The sequence below is a fragment of the Rhipicephalus microplus genome, unplaced genomic scaffold (genome assembly GCF_043290135.1).
Source record: "Rhipicephalus microplus isolate Deutch F79 unplaced genomic scaffold, USDA_Rmic scaffold_12, whole genome shotgun sequence".
NCBI lineage: Eukaryota > Metazoa > Arthropoda > Arachnida > Ixodida > Ixodidae > Rhipicephalus > Rhipicephalus microplus.
Genome location: NW_027464585.1, coordinates 35,858,755 through 35,878,020, shown reverse-complemented (window position 1 = coordinate 35,878,020; position 19,266 = coordinate 35,858,755). Strand labels below are relative to the sequence as shown.

Sequence of the window (19,266 nt, the reverse complement as noted above, 5' to 3'; positions counted from 1 at the left end):
TACAGTAAGTATTTTGTGCGTACTCCTATAATTTGAAACTAACTAAAAGTTCTTCGCTGTGATTATTTTCAGGAACTCTGTTTTAGTATTGTAATTTGTTTTGCTTTTTTTCTTACTTTTTGCACACATCATTGTTTAAAAAGCTCCTGGCGCATTCACGGAATATGTTAAAAGTATGCCAGAATTATATTCACTGATTAAACAATGACGCAATAGCATTATTAGAAAAGCAATGAGATCTTTATAGCATGATTGATATGTGGGGTTTAACATCCCGAAACCCCCATACGATTATGAGAGATGCCGTGGAGCAGCGCTCCGGATATTTCGACCACCAGGTATTCTTTAACGTGCGCCCAAATCTGAGCACAAGGGCCTACAGCATTTTCACCTCCATCGAAAATGCTGCCGCCGCAGCCGAGATTCGATACCACGACCTGCAAGTCAGCAGCCGAGTAACTTAGCCACTAGAGCGTCGCGGCGCGGTGATCTTTATAGCATGCGGGCAAATAAACGCAGGTCAAAAGCGCTGTGCGGAGGCTATAAAAAGTGGCGTGCCGTGCTTGACAAACAGGGCTTTCTCCAGTGTAGTAGCGCCATGCCCTTCTTCTAAAGTTCACTTTTATCCGGAAGAGGCAAAGATGCTGGCGTTAATCGGCTTGGAAATTCTTCGGACTAAGTGTGGAGGAGGAGCCAGCATGAATTCTTTCGTTAAGAGGACTGCACAACTAACAAAGGTGAGCCAGCGGACGCTGTACGAGTGGGCGTTTGAGAGACAAAAGGCAGGCAGAGTGTTGGAACCGAAGAAGCGTTGCAGTGGGGAAGGACGTCAGTGCAAGATGAAGAAGCTGTAAAACTTTCACCTTAGAGTGCTGCGAAGAACTGTGCACAGTTTCTTTCGCAAAAACCAGTCCCCACTGTCACAAAGCTTACGCGCCAATTCGAAGAAGACAGCGAGCTGCCATCAGTGTTGACGGTAACTATGCACAGCATGTTGAAAAAGCTTGGCTTCCAGCGGAAGAAGCGGTCTCGGAATGCACTCTTCGGCATTATATTGAGATTGAAATAACTTCTCTGCAGGTTTTGATAATAATAAGTCCTTACCAAATAAGAGTCACCGATTGGATTTCTGAATGATTTTGTGACATAACTGATTGTATATTGTCTACATGATTTTTTCTTGGCAGCAGCGGTGCTCTTGGTCTTCAAAGCACTTGTATTTTTTTTCATTTTACGCAGAGCAACTGGGTAACGCTGTCCACTGAAACAGGCATTGGACCGAAAAGTTACGCCTACCCTCAGCTGTCCGCGCGGTATACACGGGAATCCGCAATATTACGGCCAGGCTTCGCTCAAGATTCGCTGTTGAAGCTCTGCCCCTGCACGAGAGCTCGACAGCGACGTTATCTGAAAAACTACAAAAGTGGGCTTTCATGTGTCAGCCTCCTCAGTTTCGCAGCAGCACTCTTGGACTTCGCAGCACTTTTAGTTGTTCATTTTACGCAGGTGAGCAAAACCTCTCCTTTATTGTATTCTCAGTATACCTCTGCACTGCTGCCAGGCTCTAGGTCTGTGTTTATGTGAAGTTGACTGTTTTCATCATGACAAACGAGAGGAATCTTTCAATGATTTCCGCCGTGAAATGCGAGGCGAACTTGAAGATATACACGAAAGTGTAAAATTTTGTAGCGAAGTCTGTGACAACGTCAAGCAACTTCCAAACAAAATGAGGTTGCTCTGTGAAGAGCTGCAACGTGCTAGACAAAAAAAAAAGATCAACTTGAGACAGAAAACAAGAGATTGCAGCGTAACGTTGATGAACTTGAGCAGTACACTCGTGTGAATAACATGAAAAATAAAGGTTCCCCTCGTGATGAAGACCCAATGGGAATTGTAAATAAGCTTGGTGATGCCATTGGGGAAGAAATCTTGCTATGAAACATAGATACGTGTCATAGAACACCTGGCAGGTCTGGAGATAAAAGTGTAATCGTTCGTTTCCTCCGACGTGACAAAAGGAACGCCGTCTTAACTAAAGCACAACAGAAAAGCCATCTGCCAAAGATATGAATTTCAAATCAACTCAACCCATATATCCGAATGATAACTAATCCAAACACGCATGATTGATTGATTTGTGGGGTTTACCGTCCCAAAACCACCATATGATTATGAGAGACGCCGTAGTGGAGGGCTCCGGAAATTTTGACCACCTGGGGTTCTTTAACGTGCACCCAAATCGGAGCACACGGGCCTACAACATTTCCGCCTCCATCGGAAATGCAGCCGCCGCAGCCGGGAATCGAACCCGCGACCTGCGGATCAGCAGCCGAGTACCTTAGCCACTAGACCACCGCGGCGGGGCTAATCCAAACACGAAAGACAGCTGCGTGGCTTCGCAGTTGCTAAGAGGCGAGAAACAAAATGGGAGTTTGTGCGGACAAATGGTTGCAAGGTGTTTGCGCGCAAAAGAGAGTCGTCTGAGATTCTTAAGATTGTTGAGCCTGCAGATGTAGCAAAAATGACAATGTAAATTATTCGATCCATCCTTTTAATAACATGACTTCGTAACGGATCCTGTCAATAGCCAGTACTGTGACATAAGCGGGTTCCACAAGCTGGTTAATCAAAGCTCGCACACATTCAGTGTCCTGCATCTAAACGCTCGAAGTATCAAGAACAAAAAAGAAAATCTTGATGTGTTTCTCAATTATTTAGCATTAAATTTAGACGTTCTAACATTTTCTGAAACTTGGTTAACACCAAATAATGTCGCGACAAGATTTGCTGGTTATACTTACAGTGGCTAGGTACGTCATTCCAGTCGAGGCGGTGGCATCACAGTTTACGTCAAAGAACAACTAAATCATAAAATGTTTGATGATCTCTCACACATTTTACCATGCATTGAATTCCTTGGAGGCAAGGTCATTAATGTAATTGTAGTCGTGGTTTGTCAGTCACCAGCTGGAAAAAGCAAGAATTTCTTGACTACATTGATACTCTCTTACAAAAGCTACACATAATGTTCATGCCTTTTCTAATTATCAGCGACGTCAACGTTAACATTCTTGGCGATTCTCCCAGCTCTAAACAACTCCAGTCGGTTCTGAATTCATACGCATGCGCATACACATTAACAAGGCCTAGTCGCATATCGAAAAAGCCTTCGACACTGCTTGATATGCGTGTCACAAATCTTTCAGGCAGAAATTGTATCTCAGGGCTACTGTCATACAATGTAAGTCACCATCTACTCATATTTTCTTTTATCGTTATCTTCAACACAAAACAAAAAGCAGATCGTGGAACAGTATCGCAAAATAAACAAAAGGAGACTGAATTCCGAGCTCAAGTTGCTTCGACGAACTGGAATATAGTGTGCGCAGTAAGGGATACAAACCACGCTTTCAATCTTTTTCTTGAGCAACTGGAGAGCATAAGTGACCAAGCCTTTCCTTTTACGAAAAAGCCCTCGAAAATAAAAAGATACGCAAGTTATTGATTAACAACGCACTGTATGACCAAAAACAAAAAAAAAACTAAATGTATCACACGTTTGTAAAACCCCGCAATCAATCACTTCTTGAAGGCTACAAAAAGTTTTGCAATAAGCTAAATGCCGAGATCAAGTGAGCCATGATATCTTATTATCGATACAAATTTTAAAATATCTACAATATAGCCAGGAAAATGTGGAATGAGGACAATAATTTAACTGAACGTAATGAAAAGGCCGTACAATATCACTGATTTTGCAGACAATAGGCCAAAAGTCAAAGCACTTTCAGCCAAGAATGAATATTTGGTTAACGCTAGCGACTACACAGACTCATCTTGTGGTGCAACATATCCACCTGTAGCAGATACAAAGCATCTATCACAGTCACTCTTCCTTACTCCAGTCACATCTTGTGAAGTTGAAAAAATATTCAGTAAAATACGTGACAATTTAAATGCAGGTATTGAAGAAATAGCAGCCAGCCTAATAAAATAAGTAGCGTCAATATATCACAACCCCTTTCATACATCATGAACACTATGTTAGAAACAGGCATTTTTCCTTCAGAAATAAAAATAGCCCAGGGTTGTCCTATTCATAAAAGACGTGCCAAAAACGTACTATCGAACTACAGCCTAATATCAGGTCTACCGGTACTCTCAAAAGTCTTTGAAGTAATAATACACTCCATACTTGAATTATTTTTTACTAAGCTCCTCATACTCAATAAAGAATAGTATGGGTTTCAAAAAGGTAAGTCTACGGAATCAGCGCTATTAGATACGAAAGAAGAGATGTTAAAAAAGATAGAAAACAGAACGTACACCATAGATCTTTTCATTGATTTGAAGAAGGTCTTGGACACAGTCAAACAGGATATTCTAATATCCAAGTTGCATGATTACAGTGTAAAAGGCGTGGCAGCTAAACTAGTAGACATTTATCTTATCGAAAGAAAACAATAGGTAATGGTGGCTAACACTGTTTCCCGAATGAAAAATTTAAAAATGGTGGACAGGAGGGTTCAATCCGTGGACCTATATTATCTATAACTTATAATATTGATCTGTGTGACACTCCACGATCCCCAAAATTAATTTTTTATGCCGATGACACTAACATATTTTTATAGGTTGAATACTCATGCATTTTGAAGCTCAGGTAAATCATTACTTACTCAAATTAGGAATATGGCTTCATAAAAATAAGCTCATGCCTAATATATCCGAAAGTAAGTAGATCGTATTCCTTCCTATCAACAAGCCCTAGGAGAACGACATTAACGTCTTTTTCCATAACCAAAGGCTAGTGCAGGTTAAATCACAAAAATTACTAGGAGTGAGGTTCCAAGAAAACTTTCCTGAAATACCCATGTTGATAGTCTCACATCCGAACTACATATTACAATAAATCCAATTATGCCGATTTGGCCGACAAGAACATACACTACGCCTTTTTTCATTCGCGTTTGTACCAAAGCATGCTTGTATGGGGCACTACAAGTGAGGAGAATTTAAATACAGTAAAAATCTTACTGAAAAACGTCCTCCGTAAATTTGAATATTATTATGGTAACCCAAGACAGATGTCTAGCAGTGCACTATTTAAAAAAAACATGATATACTCAAAGCAAGCCAGGTGTATGAATATAAGCTATTACTTTACATTTTTGAAAATAAACTCCTCACTATTAAGGTATAGGAAGGCGCACTCAAATACTTGCTCCGTAGGCATCTTATTTACGTTCCTGCTACCAAGACTGGGTATGGTAGAGGCCTAATTGCATATCGCGCCCCACAATTTATAAATCGTTTATGTGAAAACTAAAATTAACCTCTCAATACCGCAAATTATTTATCACACAAAATATGTCCTCGTTAATTAGGTAAAGTAAATATCAAGTTTTCACTAAATTCCTCACCACGTTCCACATATATTATACTCTCACCTTTAGGTACAAAACGCGTGTATATACAGAATGTATGTACGTACATATGTGCTGATGTATGTATGAATATAAGAGTGTATTATATGAATGTATGAATATTTTATACAATATTGTAAGTGTGTGTCTTGGGAATTTATTCATATGTATTGAAAAAGGTCTCAATGTTTCATTCTATATGTCAATGTAACCTATTTTTATACGTATATATTATATTCTTGCATTTATGCTATCGTTGTGTTCTGTTATTTTGCTGCTTCTTAAATTTTGATAATTATTATTCAATGTAGCACTATTTGCTGAACGTTTTAACATTTCCCGTAGCGAAGCCACAACAGGCCGAATGGCGTTTAGCTTCGCTCCGTTTTTCTGTATCTTTCCAGAAATAAAGTCTGTTCATTCATTCAAAAAATAGAAAAATGCTGGAATTACTGTTTTACATAAGGGGCAAAAATAATATTACCAACAATTAGCGACCAAAATCGATCCTTTCTTGTTTTTCAAAGATTGCAGAAAAGTGTTTGACAATAGACTAGTGAACTACCTAAATACGTGTGGTTTCCAAAAAGGCAAATCTACAGAGAGTGCTTTGCTGAATATTCGAGAAAAAAATATTACTTATTGTAGAAAGCCAATTGAACACTGTCGGTGTTTTTTACACTTTAGGAAAAAATATTTGATTCGAAGAAACTAAATTCTCTTTACTAAGTTACTAGGTTATAGAATCAGAAGCGTAACATAAAATTTGATACCAAGCTATTTATAAGACCGAAGCAGTTTGTTTTAATAAATATTATCAAGTCCGACTTGCAAACTATTGTGCATGGCGTTCAACAAAGTTCAATGTTAGGTTCTGTCTGGTTCCTTAGTAGAGTACTTATATTATTTTTATCCTAGACACCCCTTAAATAGCCCTCTATGCAGATGATACGACTATTTTCTTTTCTTCTTCTCGTCTTGTGGAGTTCTTCTCGTCTTGTTGACCTCGTCTTAAGGACTCGGAGAACATATGGCTGCAACATTAAACAGACTGGTTAGGTGCTTATCAGGTGAACTTCAATGTCGACAAAACTAAATTTATTTTATTCCATGCCACTAATAAACCATTTCCTTTATCTCATCCGCTATTGTTTAGGACGCAGGTTACTAGAACGAGTCTCTCAATATAATTTTTTGGAGTGCAATTCTATGGAGGAGGAGGAAAAAACCTTTATTGATGCTGGCTGTGCCAGATAGCCCTCATCCCCCCCGGGCTGGTTGACATCCCTAGTCCGGGACGTCATTAGTCGAGGCCGCCACCCGAGCCCGCTGCACTAGAGTTCGCCGTTCCTCTAGTCTGGAGCTATTGAGTAGGGTCGTCTCCCAGTCCTCTTTGGTGGGGTAGGGAAAGGAGGTTAATTTTGGGTTTATTTGGCAGGCCCAGACCCTATGGTAAGTGTTGGCCACTTCCCTACAGTACTGGCACTGCCCACTTATTTTAGGGTCATAATATTTTAGTACGGCTGGACAGAGCAGTGTATTTGTCTGTAGGCGCCGCAGGATGCGCTCCTCCGTTTTCGAGAGTCCCTTCGCTGGTGCGGGATACAAGCGGCGTTGCTCAATGTAGTATTCTTTGATTTCTCGAAACCGTGTTAAAGGTGTGGGACGTTGAGGTCTATCAGGGGAATGGGGAGTTTCCCGGGAAGTAAGCACGCGGGCCGCTGCATGTGCAGCCTCGTTACCCTATAGACCCTGATGTCCCGGAGTCCATATAAGACGTTTTGTGGTAGGATCGCGGTTCCTGATGCTGAATTTTAAAAGTCTATTAGCCAATGGAGAGATTTCTCCTGCACGATAGCTCTCGCAGGCTCTTCGAGAGTCTGTAACTATTTGTTTTGAGTTTGGATGGGATACTGCCAGTGCAATGGCCACCTCCTCCGCCTTACTTGAGCTTGTGACTTTGAAAGTGAGGCCGTCCACCTGCGTTCCTTGATGTATTACCGCCGCCGTGTAGTATCCCCTAGGTGACGGCCCGGCCACATCGACGTAATAGACCCCATTACGGGAGCCAAGCAGTTGTTCAAGTGCCTCAGCGCGCGCTTGCCTTCTACCCTGGTGCGCCTCCCTGGTCATGTTGCGGGGAAGCGGGCACACCCAGAGTTTTGTTCTCCAAAGTTCAGTAATACGCTCCGCGTTTTCGATTTCGCATTCGTGCCGGATCAAGAGGCGGTCCAGTAGGCGCCGCCCGGGGGGCGTCCGCGTAAGACGCGTATATTAATTTGTGAGGTGGGCTTCTTGGAGCTCTTGTATAGAGTTAAAGACTCCCAATGCAGAGAGTTTCTGATTTGAAGTGCTGATGGGTAAATCAAGTGCGCGCTTAATTACTTTCCTAAGAATAGCATCAACTCTGTTCTCTTCGTGTTTAGTCATTCGTAAATACGGTATTGAATATAGAATCCTGCTAGTTACAAAAGCATTGGGGAGCCGAATCGCGTCCCTCCCTCGTAGCCCCCCGCGCTTGTTTGACACTCGGCGGATCATGCGCCCTACCTGTTCTCCAATTTTCCGTAGCTTGTCTAGCGTGATGCTGTTTTTTGTTCTGTTGTGAATCAGAAGTCCAAGGATTCGTAGTTCTCGTATTGTTGATCCTGATACCATCAAGTTCAGGGTCGTCCTATCTTTAATGTTTTCTCTGATATGCAGGAACTCAGAATTGGTTGGAGCGCACTGCAACCCACACTGGGCCGCATAGTCCTCCACAATGGAGGCGGCCTGCTGCAGGCGGTCTTCAATTTCTCCTAAACTGCCCCGATTCGTCCAGATTGTTATATCATCGGCGTATATTGCATGATATATTCCTTCCACTACAGCCAATGCTTGCGGGAGCTTCATCATGGCAATGTTGAATAGCAGCGGAAACGGGACAGCTCCTTTCGGGGTTCCCCGCGTCCCCATTTTGAATGGTCCATGTTCCTCGTTATCTATGCGAATGAACGCCAGTCTTTCAGAGAGGAAGTCTCTGATGTAGGCAAATACTTTCTTACCGCAATGGACACTACTCAAGCTTTTCAGGATGCTTTCATGTTTAACGTTTCATGTTTAACGCGCCTTTAAGGTCGAGTGCAAGGATTGCTCTGTCGTTGTGCGTCGAGGGAATGGGTTGGATAATGTCTCGTTTTAGTTGCAAGAGGATATCTTGCACAGACAGGTGGGGCCTAAAGCCAAACATGGAATCTGCGAAATGCCCCCTGCTCTCGAGGTACGTGGCGAGGTGGTCTCTAACCATTGTTTCCATCAATTTGCCGGCACATGAAGTAAATGATATAGGTCTGAGGTTGTCCGTGCTGATTTGCTTGCCTGGTTTGGGGATGAATGTGACAACTGCTGTTTTCCATTCAGTTGGCAGTGGTTGGCCATCCCAGATCGCGTTAATGTATTGCAATAGATGCCGATATGAATCGTCTGATAGATTTGCTAACAGTTTTACCGTGATCAGGTCTCGGCCCAAGGCAGTACCCCTGCGCATTTTTTTCAGTGCTGCTTTCAGATCGCACATTTTAAAAGGGGCATCGAGCTGACTGTTTTCTCTACCTGCGTATTCATATGCGTTCCTGTTAGAATCCGTGGTGCGACATAGGTATCTAGCACACAAATCATCAGCCAGCTGGGAGTTGGTTCCCCGAAAACTGTGCAGGGCTCGACGGAGCTGCTTTTGCGCTTCTCCTCGGGTTTGGGCGGGGTCCCCGAGAGTTCGAAAAAGGCGCCATGCTTTCTTTGTATTCATTTCTTTAGCTACAACATTGCACCGTTCTATCCAGTTGGATTCGTTCAGTTGTGCAGCATATTCATCCGCTTGCTTACTCAACTTGGCTATTCTAAGTTTAAGCTTGCGGTTGAATTTGTTTTTCCGCCAACGTTTAGTTAAGCTTCTGCGGGCGCCCCAAAGGCGGAGCAGGTACTTATCGACAGCGGGGTGTCTTCCGTTGTCTTTATAGTTTTAAGACACTTGGAATTGGCTGCAAGGAGCTGTTTTGCCCATCCCGTATATCCTCCTACCCCTGGCACAGAGGGGATCACCTGTGAGCGGAAGGCTGTGCAATCTCTCAGCTTAGCTTGGCTCCATTTTCTACGGCCTATGTTGCCGGAGAGTGTGATTCTGAGGAGACAGTGATCACTGCCGAGCGTTTCTTCTAAGTTTTGCCATGTTGCGTAGGAAATGTTCTTAGTCAGTGATAGATCCGGGCAAGTATCTCGGTTTACAGAATTCACGATTCTAGTGGGTTTCATTGGATCTGGGAGAAGCGATAGACGAAGAGTGGATATGAGTTCTGCCAATTTCCGTTCCTTGGGGACTTCGCGGGTGTAACCCCAATGATAGCTGGGGGCGTTAAAGTCGCCCAAAATCACTAGTAGGTTCTTATCTGCTTCCTTAATCGCTTTATAAAACATTTCGTTGAAGACACATTGCCTAAATTTTGGAGAACTGTATACATTTAGAATGTACAAGCTAGGATCTCGTCTTTTATTGGGAAGGACTTTGACCATTGCGTATTCATTCGCCTCTGACAGATCAAGGTCTATCTGACAAGCGGTATACTCCTTGTGTACGAGAACACAGGTGGACGCACTTCCCTGAAATGAGTTGTAACCAGGCAATTTCGCCTGTAAGCCGGTTTCTTGTACCGCCAAAACTGCAGGGGTAAAATGTTGATTCTGCAGGAAAAGGTCAAGAGTGGCCCACTTTTTCCTATCTTTAAACCCTCTGCAGTTCCATTGGAAAATATCGAGTTGCTGTTGTTTGGAGCTTTTATTATTATGTTTAGAACTGCCTGCCTACATGAATTTATTATTGAGGAGGTGTCATTTTCGCCACAGCATCCAGCGTGGGAGCCTGGAGAGGCGTGGGGGACTCAGTTTGGTTGGTTAACGACTGGGCTATGTTGTTCTCGGATTCAGAATTTGCCAGGTTACGATGAACAACTTTGCGTCGGGGTTGTTCTGTTGCCTTAATGCTAGTTTTGAGTTGGTCCAATTGGGGTGTGAGCCAATTTCGAACGATTTGTAGTACACTGGCTGTGAGAATTGGCAAAATGCTTTGCTTGAGGTCTTGCATAGCGGCTTGAACTGATAGGTTAAGCTGCTGCGGAATAATGTCTTGTACTGTAAGCTTGGTTTGTTCTAGAATTATTTTGCTCTGCTGCTCAAGCTTAGCCTCTAGTCTGCTTAGTCGACCTTCTATGTTGTTCGAAGCACCTACTACAGTTTTAGACACACTAGTGTTACTCGATACGTCTGACTGAGTGTCCTGCTCATCGCCCGAGCAGTCGGAGGTGTGCATAGCCACCGGTTCCGACGGTGGTGGAGGAGTAGCAGCCTGCGACGCCTTCAGCGCCCGATTTTCGCGTTCCAGAGTTTCAATGCGCTTTTCATGGCTTCTAATTGTTTTAAAATATCAGAATTGGAGGGGGAGGCAGTGGTTGTGGTGAGAGACTGAGAGGAGACCCCTACCCAATTGCTCACCTGTTTGGGCGGGTTTGCCAGGGACGAGAAATCATCGGCGCCGAAGGTAGGCGGCCTCGACTTCTGTCCGGCTGGGGCTTTGATCGGCTTGGGCTTGTTATGCATCGGCTTCGCTTTTTCGTCAGTCCTGAGAGGGGCTGAGGGCTCTTCTTGCTTGTTTTTTAGTCCATGTTGCTGCTGTGTTAGAGCGGGCTTCCATGCCTTCCGGAATTTTCGACGCACTGCGCTGAGCCGGAGAAATGGTTTTCACCGCATATAAGGCACTCGGGTTGACAGTCGTGCTTCGCTGGGCCCTCCGGAGTGAGGGCCACCTTCGCACCACAGTGAATGCACCGCTGATTGTCCGGATTGGGGCACGCATCTGGTCTGTGGCCCACCGTTCCACACCGGTAACATGCCGGAACCGTTTTCTTGTAGTAGCGCACTGGCACGTTTTCAGAGCAGTAGTGAATGAATCTTGGAACGCGGCGTCCTTTGAAGGTCACCACTGCAACGTTGGATGTTCCGAGTTTTCGCACATACAAAATTTCGCCGTCGATCCACTCGAGCTTGCGTCGAAGGGATTCCGAAGTTTCATTGTCTGCGACGGTGACGACACCCTTGCAGGTTTCTCCGGCTGATTTCAAATGTCCTTGAAATGGTACCTGGCGGTCCCCCATCGTCAGCGTGATGTCCCCGATGAGCTTCGAGGCCAGGCTTTCCGTTTTCACACCTACAACAACGATGTTTTGGTCCCACACCGGCCACACGGAGATACCAGCGTTCGTGGTGCTGCCGGTGAAGCGTTGCACTGCTGTGCCAATCCCGCCTGGGCCGAACGCAGGGTGCAGATCCATGGTTATTTTTGGTTTAAGCACAATAACCAACTCGTCCGACCGGATTCGAGGCGTGTGTGTTGGCTTCCACGTCGCTAGCTGCCGCGGGGACTCAACGCAAGCTGCTGTTTTGATCCTGTTTTGCGAGCCTGTGGCTTCATTTTAGCGAGCTTCTCTTGCATTTGGCGAACCATGATCTGAAGATATTCGTCTTCACCTGGTATGGGGTCTTCCCGTGTTTCTGCCACCTCGATGTCAACCCACTGCATCGTGCTGGGGTCGTAGCCTGTCTTCGTGGACGCTGCCATGGCTGGGGAGCCCGGGCGTAAGCCTCGTCGATGTTAGGCTTAGCCGGGCTCGGGCGTCGCGTGGTGTTGAACCAGTCGTAGATTGGCGGAAAATGGGCCTACCTGGATAAAATAGGTATCCAGAGGTTTCTGATGGCTTCGCCGAAACGCTGAACCCGGTTTCTGGTGGATATTTGCCAAAAGTCCACAACATTCGTCGATTTCCGACGGAGCCGACGTGACATGCGTCTCACGCGCGCGCTGAAACGCCCGCCATCCTCTGCAATTCTATGAAAACTAGCGATGGACACCGCATGTAGAGCATTTTGTAAGCACCATGGTCTAATGAATGGATGTCTAGAACAGGTACCGGACCTTGTTACGGAAATTGTTAAAACACCTATCTTACTTTTCTCTAAAACATTACCACATGTAGTATTGTCTTCATATTTTAGGAGATACTTCACGGTATAATCTAAATAGCTTGTATCTTGTGCGAAAAAGAGCTCTTGGCTTCATTCGTAACTTATCACACCACGAACACGTATCTTCGTGTTTTGCATCGGAGCACAGTCTTTGCATTCGTGAGACTATGCCCAGCGTCTCTCTGAGCTCATATTTTTAGAATACCGAAATGTTCCTTAACGATTTTTCGCTACCGACATTAACAACGCTCGAAACTACAACATTATACATCCTACAATTTTGAAAACAAGAACAAGAGCTACCTATGGTCAGACTTTTCAAATGACAAATCTCCAATTCCCAAAACAGTCATCCCCCGAGTACTAACTCTCATAATGCCCGCTTCTTCCAAGGTTACTATTGAACAAAAATAAAGTACCAGCCAGAACTAAGAAAACCGAATATGAAATGCAAAGAAGCATATAAGAAAGCAAAAATAAAAACAGAGCATATAATGAGTAAACCTAAAAGCACCACAATATTGAAACAACTGAACAAACAAGAAATGCCAAAACTAGAAAAAAAGACGAAAATACGTGTTACTAAAATATACATCATTATTATATTATGTAGCGAAAAATCTGGTACCCCTAAATAAAATATCTTCATATATTTGACAAATATTGCTTTAAAGACTTTTGAATGTACTTATAGAAATTTTACCTTTTAGTGAAGAGGGTAAGAAGTTCCACAATGAAGTGACACAAAAGTATGAGGATGGTTTACGATAAATAGTATGAACCTTAGAAAGCAGGACGTTTTTTTTTTCACCGCAAACCTGGTAACGTTGGTATCAACTAAAGATTCACATTCAATAAAATTGGTAGGAAGTTTGTGTGTCATTTGTTTATGCAGAAACATAATAAAATAAATCTAAGTAAGTTGCTAACAGTTAAGATGTTATCACGAGAGAAGAGGTGAGTGATGTCACTGTCACGAGCGCAGTAAAAATAACGCGAACGGCTCTATTTTGTAAAATCTGTAAGGATGAAAGATGACACTGATAAGTGCTACCCTGTGAAGCGATACCGTAAGTAGTATATAATGCATGACAGCGAAGAGAAAAAAATGCTTTGTGAGAAAAATATGAGCAAGGTTTAGGTAATGCGCGAATGCCGAATGCTGTTATTTTCTAATGTGAGAAATATGGAAGATGAACTGAAAGTTAGCATCGAGTAGAACACCAAGAAATGATAAGCCGTCACACATATTAGTAAAATGAGAATCAATCGTGATCCTTGGTGATGAAGTTAACTTGCGTTAGGTGATATAAAAACCACAAACATAGATTTATTTGAAATAATAACTAGATGATTTCCTTCATACCATATGGACACGTTACAAAGTGCAGCATTTATTTATTAGTGACACTAGTAAGACAACTAAAAGCAAAAGAAATGGTATAATTGTTAGCACATAAAACACCATGAGCCATGTTTTTAATATCAGGAAGGTCATTAAAGTAGAGTAAAAAAAAGATGGGACCCACGAGTGAGCCTTGGAGAACACCTTGATTTATTGTTTTAGTAGATGAAATTGATCCTCATATATAGGCACTATGTTGTCTATTAGCCAGGTAACTGTTTAAAAACTTGAGTGATTGACCTCTGATACCTTAAGCGTGTAGCTTCTTGGACAAAATGAGATGATTGGTGGTGTCGAATGCCTTTCAAAAATCTAAAGAAACGGACTCTACGGTGCACCCTCAATCAATGGAGCGTTTGATGTAGTCAGGAATAGAAGAGTAAGGTTACTTGAACATTCCGAGCGAAAGCCAAATTTACAGGACTTCAATACATTAAATTTACTTAGTTACTTGTTAAGTGGAACTATAATTTTTTGATGAATTTACTGATGTAAGAAAGAATACAGATCAGACGATAAATGGAAACACATTATCACCTTTTTGAAACCCCCAAAGTATATTGGCTGTCTTTACAAAAGTAGGAAAATACCTTGCTTGAAGGGAAGATTTATAATTTCAGGTAGTGCATTGCAAATGACATCTACTACAAGTTTTAGATGACATGCTGAGATGTTATTTATACCAAGGTTGGTCTCCTTAAGAGTTTTGATTGCTGTCGATATATCATCACAGAAAAAGGCAAAAAAAGGATCGTTTAGAATGCTGTATGTTACAGTGAGACCTTCTTTGTTCCCGACTAAAAATTTCAAAAAGTTGTTACCAAAAGCATGAGCAAAACTTTCAAGTTTATTATGAGCAATGCCGTTATACGTCACTTTCTGCAAAATTGATATATGTGATGATCGATTAAAAAGAATCATTCAACAGTTGCCATTGACTTTTAGAGTTGTTATTCCCCCTAGATAATAATTCATCATAGGACTTTTTTGCATCTTTCTAAAGACATGAAAGATCATTGGAACATTTTTTTGTAACGCGAAGCTAAAGCAGCGTTAAATATTTCTCTTTTTACTTTTCGGTAAAAGTTATCCTTCTTGCACATATTTTTCAGCAGTCCTTGGGGAAGCCATTGGTTCTTAGGATATATACACTTATTTTTACATTTAACTATTTTTGTACACTCTTCTACAGCTTTCAGGAAAAGAGCAGAAAACAAGTTGAGTGCCTCGTCTATTTGCATAGATGATTTTCTTTACACCATATGAACACGTTACAAAGTGTAGCATTTATTTGTTAGTGACACTAGTAAGACAACTAACAGCAAAACAAATGGTAGTATTGTTGATAAAAATTTAGATTTATTTGGACCAATCAATATCACATATAGCAGTGAAGAACGATTCTTGGCCCAGTATGGAAGTAGCGTGTGAAGGTGTGTCAAATGGCTTGACGACACTAAATGCCAGAAAAATAGGATAATGATTACTGATATTCGCATCAATTACTCCTGCAGAGGGAGACAGTGCAAAATTACAGGTGTGTGTGTGTGCGTGTGCGTGTGTGTGTGTGTGTGTGTGTGTGTGTGTGTGCGTGTGTGTGTGTGTGTGTGTGTGTGTGTGTGTACCATTTGCTCATAGAGAGAGAGAGATATAAATAGAGAAGAAAGGCAGGGAGGTTAACCAAGCTTGGCTCGGTTGGCTACCCTACACTTGGGGAAAAGGACAATAATAGAACGGAAAGAGACAGAAAAGAAGAGGAGTAAAAAAGGGAAGCATAAATAGTCAGCGCGAGACTACACAGCACGGCCTCGCACAGTTCTTTCACAAGCGGTCGTCAAGTTTGGTGGTCCTTAAAAAGTACAAGAGGGCTTTCGTGGCTTTGCGCGTATGGGAAGCCGTCGGCCAAGGTCCCAGCATCTTCTCTTCTGTTCTCGGCCGTGAATCCAACTGACAGAGCTTCGCTTCCATAATACGTCGTTCGGTCTGGTATGCTGGGCAATGACATAGAATGTGCTCAAGCGTTTCCTCGCAGGCGCAGATGTTGCATGCCGAAGGGCTCGCCATGCCAAGGAGACGAGAGTACGAATTCGTAAATGCCACGCCCAACCTCATGCGACAGTCGCTCGTAGAGAGTTTGCATTCCCATAAGGGGGCCCGTTACACAGGGTGACCCCGCTGGACAACGCGGCTACCTGCACGCATTGCACTAGAGCTCCTGGAGCCCCTAGCCCTGAGCAGTTGAGTAGGGCTGCCTCCCATGCTTCTTTAGTATGGAAAGGGTTAGGGGGAAGGGAAGCATTCATCTGACACGCCCACACTATGTGAAAGTTATCTGATATTTTTTCATAGTGACGGCACCACCCATCGACTTTCGGGTCAAAATGCTTTGCTATTACAGGACACAACACTGTGTTGGTCTGCAGGCGTCTAAGGGTTCGTTCATCGGAAATACTAAGGGCTATAGCAGGCACCAAGAAAAGCCGATGTTGTTCGCAATAGTACACCAGAATTTCTCTAAATCGTATAAGCGGTTGGCTAGTCTCTGAGTAGGAAAAGACAGGGTGAGGGGCCCTGGTTAAGCGCACGGGCGGCCGCAGCCGTAGCCTTGTTACCTCGAAAGTTGGCTCTAAAGTTGGCTCAGACTCCAAACAATGCCTTTGGGTGATGAGTCTGAATCCCTGACGACTCGCTTTAGAATATAGTAGGCTAAACGTGATACCTCGCCCGCCAGATAACGTTTACAGGCTCTGCGTGAATCTGTAAAAAATATTCCAGAGCCTGTGTGCAAGGCGGCGAGAGCTATTTCTACCTCCTATGCACGCGTGGAGTTGGAAGCCCGATAGTAGAGCCCGTTAACGCGTTTTTCTCGGTGAACTACGGCGGCCGTGTAGAATCCTGTGGACGACGGCCCTGCCACATCAACGTAGTATACACATGGCTTAGATCCGTACTGGTGTTCGAGGGCCACAGTGCGCACCCTTCTTTTGCTTTCGTGAAATTGCAGATGGCATGATCAAACAATGAAGCACCATCATAGAGGAGACGTCTAATAGGCGATGACTTAAGACACTAAAAACCATAACCACTGAAGTAATCGAAATATCTCATACTTGAACAATGGTTAGATTTAAGCAAATGAATAATGTTATCCCCAAGCAAGATAACGCGCTTGTTCTCAAATGACAGCTGATGCAAAATAGTGTGCAGGCGAGAAAGGAAATCATTCACGTTTGAAGAAGGGGAACGGTAAATACACCCTTTAATGATGTTGTGATTATCTTTTAGAAAAGAATGATCAAATTCAATCCAAATTCACAAGGCGGAATGCCTAATGAAAAGTCTTGTTGTCGGGAGTTTTAAAAATCCGAGGCGATAAAGATAGTTGAGCCACCATAGCCACTAAAATGACGGTTACAGTATTCAGCTTCGTACGATGACGAACCGAACAAATTCCCGTCATAAGAGTATCAGCCAAGTTTCAGAGATGCAAATGACGGAAGAAGAATGCCCTAGTGAACTTATCAAATCGTAAATAACCACGAAATTTTCGTGGAGGCTACGCGCGTTGAAATGAATCAATGAAAGATTACTATCAGGTAGCATACGTTTAGCCTCGTCATGAGATAGCAACGCCGTGTTGATTAGGGGAAAGCGAAAGCAGTGTATAAAAAACAAAAATCTAAAGCTCAGTGGTAATCAAAAGATGCTGAGGTTACTGTCTTTCATATTGCGATAAACCCTGCTATCTACAGACTTCCCCGCCTTGATCTGATAATTGTCGGTCCACACAAATCGCCATCTATGCGTTTTTTCTCAGAGTGAGTGCCTTAGCAAACAATATTTTGTTTTCGGGAGACTAGTCATCGTTTACATAGATTGCCTTACTTCAGCTACCACCACCGGAGACGACAATATCAGAAGCGTTCGGACGGCCCTTTCGCGTTTTTATGCACAAAATCGTTTTTCTTGTCACGGCAGCGAAATCGCGCGACAATACTTTTTTTCTCAGACTTAGTGGGAGGAGAGACGCTGGCGGCGGCGAGTCAAGACGTGCCCGCGTCGGCTCCCGGATTTTGTCAACTTTTCTAGCATTTTGTCGACGAGTGTCCATGTTTATTTGTGCAAATCTTTTCCGCGAAGTTCTAAGGACCACGCGGACACCCTCTTTTGCCACAGTGAGTGATTTTTCACCATTTCACGGACATTTGTGTGCCTCCGTCGGCGGCGTCTCACCTAACGAGCACTTCGGAGAGCAGGCCTAGGCCTAGCTCATCTAGGCCACCCAGCCGGCCTCAGGGGTGGCTCGGCGCCACTCGTCCGTTACCATGATGGAATATCGAGTAGAGGGAGAAAACATTTCCCCGGAGGAAGTCACTCAAGACCAGGGATGGCAAACTGCGGGCGCCAGAAGAGTTAACGCCAAATCGCGGGGAGGTGGCCCTAACGCCGCGGCAACGCTTTCGGCGTCCCGTGGCGACAAGCATAGCGGCGCAGCGCTGAAGTCCAAGATTATTAGGGCAGGCCGAATGCCGGCTCTTCCCAAAGAAGACATCAAAATCGTCATTCGACCAAGAGGTGGACTGAATATCTCCAAAATTGGAGCGGCTGCGGTGGCTGACGCTATACTTGCAGCCGCCGGCATCACACCCGATGAGCTCTCACAAGACACTCTGTGCCCGAACTTACAGCAAAACATTATGGTGGCCAGCACTCCTAGACGGGAAAATGCCGATCGATACTCCCGCCTCAAGCAAATCCGCATCTCGGGCAACATCCACGAACTCTGCGCGTACGAGACTGCCCCACACTCCACGTGCAAGGGTGTCATACGTGGCATACCGTTGCAAGACGACCCTGCGACGCTGGATGGCAAGATCGTTAACCAGAAAAACCCGCTCGCACTGGCAGCTAAGAGAATTGCTCAGACGGAGACTGTGATCATCGCCTTTGACGGGCACCGGGTACCAAATTTTGTCAGGTACGGAACGCTCCTGTTGAAATGTTCCCTATATAGAAAGCAAGTGGACGTATGCCACGCCTGCGGAAGACTCGGGCATCGCGCCGATGTCTGTCCAACACCTAGCGACATCGTCTGTCGGGGATGCGGCCTTCCAAACCCTGATGAGCAGCACCAATGCACCCCAATATGCAAGTTCTGTGGCGGTCCGCACCTTACTGCCAGTAAAGAATGTGCGCATAGATTCAAGACTCCGTACATTGTTCGCCGACGACGCTTCGAGCGCGCCAGACAGCAAGAGGAGCTCCCCCCGCAGTCGATCCTTCGATCCTCCTATTCTCAAGCCTCATGTAGCAGTAGCCCTAGGGAAAAACGACGCTCGCGCTCGCGAGGTCGCTCCAGGAGCCGACGGGGCTCCAAAAGCCGCTCTG

General features: G+C 44.0%; 1 protein-coding gene across 6 annotated transcripts in view; it reads right to left on the bottom strand.

The window, feature by feature from the left end:
• LOC119166763 (insulin) overlaps positions 1–19,266 on the bottom strand; it is a 96,040-nt gene that overhangs the window by 30,045 nt on the left and 46,729 nt on the right. For 4 of the 6 annotated variants that reach the window (XM_075882477.1, XM_075882478.1, XM_075882479.1 and 1 more), the window contains exon 2: positions 2,802–2,967. The exons of 1 other annotated variant lie outside the window; for it this stretch is intronic. The gene's annotated coding sequence lies outside the window, so the exon portion shown is untranslated. The remainder of the gene's footprint in view (positions 1–2,801; positions 2,968–19,266) is intronic. One more of the 6 variants, XM_075882481.1, reaches the window with a different exon arrangement.